The sequence below is a fragment of the Tachyglossus aculeatus genome, chromosome 1 (assembly GCF_015852505.1).
Source record: "Tachyglossus aculeatus isolate mTacAcu1 chromosome 1, mTacAcu1.pri, whole genome shotgun sequence".
Lineage (NCBI taxonomy): Eukaryota > Metazoa > Chordata > Mammalia > Monotremata > Tachyglossidae > Tachyglossus > Tachyglossus aculeatus.
The window spans coordinates 83,922,109-83,925,687 of NC_052066.1; the positions used below are offsets into that span (position 1 = coordinate 83,922,109).

General features: G+C 43.7%; 1 non-coding gene across 1 annotated transcript; it reads left to right on the forward strand.

The window, feature by feature from the left end:
• Window positions 1-439: 439 nt before the first annotated feature.
• Window positions 440-577, forward strand: LOC119934480. The gene has a single exon (XR_005452945.1). It is a non-coding gene; the product is annotated as a small nucleolar RNA SNORA7 (small nucleolar RNA).
• The last annotated feature ends 3,002 nt before the right edge of the window (window positions 578-3,579 follow it).

The window sequence follows — 3,579 nt, forward strand, 5'->3', positions numbered from 1 at the left end:
GAAACTGAGGCCAAATTACTTAGAACAGTGCCAGCAAACAGTGCCAGAGCTTAGAACAGTGCTTTGCACATAATAAGCATTTAACAAAAGCTATCATTATTAATTGACTTGCCCAAGGTGAGTGGTAAGTGGTAGAGCTGGGATTAGAACCCAGGTTTTCTGACTCCTAGTCCTGTTCTATTTCCACTAGATCATGCTGTGCGGAATGACGTTTTAGAAAAATGAAACAGGCAGCAAAGAGAGCTATGGGCTAAATAGAAGCAAGATTGGGTCAATCAGTGGTATTTACTGAGTGCTTATTGGGTGCTGGGCACTATTCCAAGCACTTGGGAAAGTACAATCTAACAGAGTAGGTAGACAGGAAGAACCCTGCTAATTGGGAGTCAAAAGGGCAGACAGACAGTAAAATCAATTACAGATAGGGAAAATAGTAAGTGGGCTCCTCTCAGGGTCACACCTGGAGAGTTTCCAGTACTACACCAGTCTCAACTATGGGAGGAAGAGTCAAGCAGAGGCATATCCATTCCAATCCTAGCTTGGGCAGTGGCTAGTGAGTGGAAGGCAATCTGCTACAAGTCAAAACTCACCTGTGCTGGGCAGCAGCAGCATGGGAGAGAGTCAAGGGTGGAGACTGGATACTTGCTAGGTGGAAGGGGGCAATGGTAAACCACTTCTGTATTTTTACCAAGAAAACTCTATGGCTACACCACCAGAACAATTGCAGGTGGAGGAGGGGCGTTACGGGAGAGAGGCACCCATGACATCGCTATGGGCTGGACTCAACTCGACGGCACCACAAGAAATAAGTGGGAGCTGGAAGGAGTATCATAGTATGTAAGGGCACCCAAGTGCATAGGAGACACAGAGGGGAGGGCAGGTAGGGGAAATGAGGGCTTAGTTAAGGAAGGCTTCTTGGAAGAGATGTGATTTCCAGACTGAGCTCCCCTTTTAGACTGTGAGCCCACTGTTGGGTAGGGACTGTCTCTATATGTTGCCAACTTGTACTTCCCAAGCGCTTAGTACAGTGCTCTGTACACAGTAAGCGCTCAATAAATACGATTGATTGATTGATTGATTTTCCTCTGCTCCTCCTCCCCTCCCCATCACCCCATTCCCTCCCTCTGCTCTTCCCCTTTCACCGCCCCACAGCACTTGTGTATATTTGTACATATTTGCTTTTCTATTTATTTTATTAATGATGTATATATATGTATATAATTGTATTTATTTTGATGCTATTGATGCCTGTCTACTTGTTTTGTTTTGTTGTCTGTCTCCCCCTTTTAGACTGTGAGCCCATTGTTGGATAGGGATTGTCTCTGTTGCTGAATTGTAGTTTTCAAGTGCTTAGTTACAGTGCTCTGCACACAGTAAGTGCTCAATACATAATAATAATAATAATAATAATAATGGCATTTATTTAGTGCTTACTATGTGCAAAGCACTGTTCTAAGCGCTGAACATATGACTGAATACATATGACTGAATGAATGAATGAATGATTTAAGAAGGGTTTTGAAGGTGGGGAGAATGGTGGTCTGTGGGATATGAAGGGGGAGGGAGTTTTGGGCTAGAGGGAGGAATAGGCAAGGAGTCAGTGGCAAGATATGAGATCAAGGTACAGAGTAAGTTGGTGTTAGAGGAATGAAGTGTGTGGATTGGATTGTAGTAGGAGATCATTCATTCATTCATTCAATCGTATTTATTGAGTGCTTACTGTTTGCAGAGCACTGTACTAAGCGCTTGGGAAGTACAAGTTGGCAACATATAGAGATGGTCTCTACCCAACAACGGGCTCACAGTCTAGAAAGGAAAGGTAGATCAGCAAGGTAAAGTCGGAGGGAGAGAGGTAGCAAGAAGAGAGCTGATTGAAGCCTATGGTAAGGAGTTTCGGTTTGATACGAAAGCGGAATGGCAGACTTGTACCAATGGTTTTTGATGAGTGGGGAGGTGTGGACTGAAAATGTTTTTCAGAAAAATGAACTGGGCAGCAGAGTGGAGCATATACTGGAGAGAGGAGAGATAGGAAGCAGGGAGATAATAATAATGATGGCATGTGTTAAGAGCTAACTATGTGCAAAGCACTGTTCTAAGTGCTAGGGAGGATAAAAGATGATCAGGTTGTCCCATGTGGGGCTCACAGTATTAATCCCCATTTTACAGATTAGGGAACTGAGGCTCAGAGAAGTGAAGTGACTTGCCCAAGGTCACACAGCAGACATGGTGGAGCCGGAATTAGAACCCATGACCTCTGACTTCCAAGCCTGGGCTCTTTCCACTGAGCCACACTGCTTCTCAGTGAGGAGGCTGAAATAGTAGTCTAATTGAGATATAATGAAGAAATATTACCTTTCTTCCTGCCTCAGTCTTATGCAATAAATCAAATGATAGTATATATTGCACGCTTATTGTGTGCAGAGCACTGAATTAAGTTCTTGGGAGAATACAATACAATGTGGGGGGGGGGGTAGACACATTCCCTTCTCACAAACATCTTGTAGTGGGGAGGGGGCAGACATTAAAATAAATTACAGATATGTGCATTTGTGCGGTGTGACTGAGGGTAGGGTGAATAACAAGTGGTTGAAGAGTACAAGTGTGTAAGTGATGCAAAGGGGAGTAGGGAAAATGAGGGCTTGGGTAAATGAGGACCTAATAGGGAAAATGTGGGCTTAATTGGGGAAAACCTCTTGGAGGAGATGTGATTTTAAGGAGTTTTTGAAACTGAGAAGCATGGTGGTCTGCCGTATGGAGCAGAAGGGAATTCCAGGTTAGAGGGAGGTTGTGAGCAACAAGTTGGTGGAGAGATAGAGATCAAGGTACACTGAATAGGTTAGCATTAGGAGTGAAGCCTGTGGGCTGGGTTGCAGTAGAAAATCAGTGAGGTAAGAGGCCAAATAACTCGACTTGGATTAGCATATTTGGACCCATAGTCAGAGGACTAATTCTCTGAAGACACTTATGGTAGGAAAAGTCCAGGGGAAATGAGGAAGAGGCAGATGGATAGAGACCATCACAACAGTAATAGAACTGTTAGAAAGGTGGCAGATTATGGCAGAGGACCAGATGTTCTGGAGAAAGTATATTCATGGAGTTGCTATGATTAGGAAACAATTCAATAGCACTTAATAATAATAAAGGTAGGAAGAGGCTAGCTGATTGAGTGCATTGATGTCCATGGTAAGGAGTTTTTGTTTGATGCGGAGGTAGAGGGGCAAACACGGAAGTTCTTGAGGAGTGGGGAGATGTGGACTGAACTTTTTTTTAGAAAACCGATCTGAGCAACAGAATGAGTTATGGAATGGAGTGGGGAGAGACAGGAGGCAGAGAGGTCAGTGAAAACGCTGACACAATAGTCAAGATGGAATATGGTAAGTGCTTGGATCAGCATTGTAGAAGTTCGGATGGATAAGAAAGTGCAAATTTTAGGAATGAAGGTAGAACCAACAGGATTTGGTAACAGGTTGAATATATGGGTTTGAATGAGACAGAGGAGTTGAGGATCATGCCAAGGTTACCAGCCTGTGAGAAAGGGAGTATAGTGGTATTGTCTACAGTGATGCAAAAGACAAATGGAGG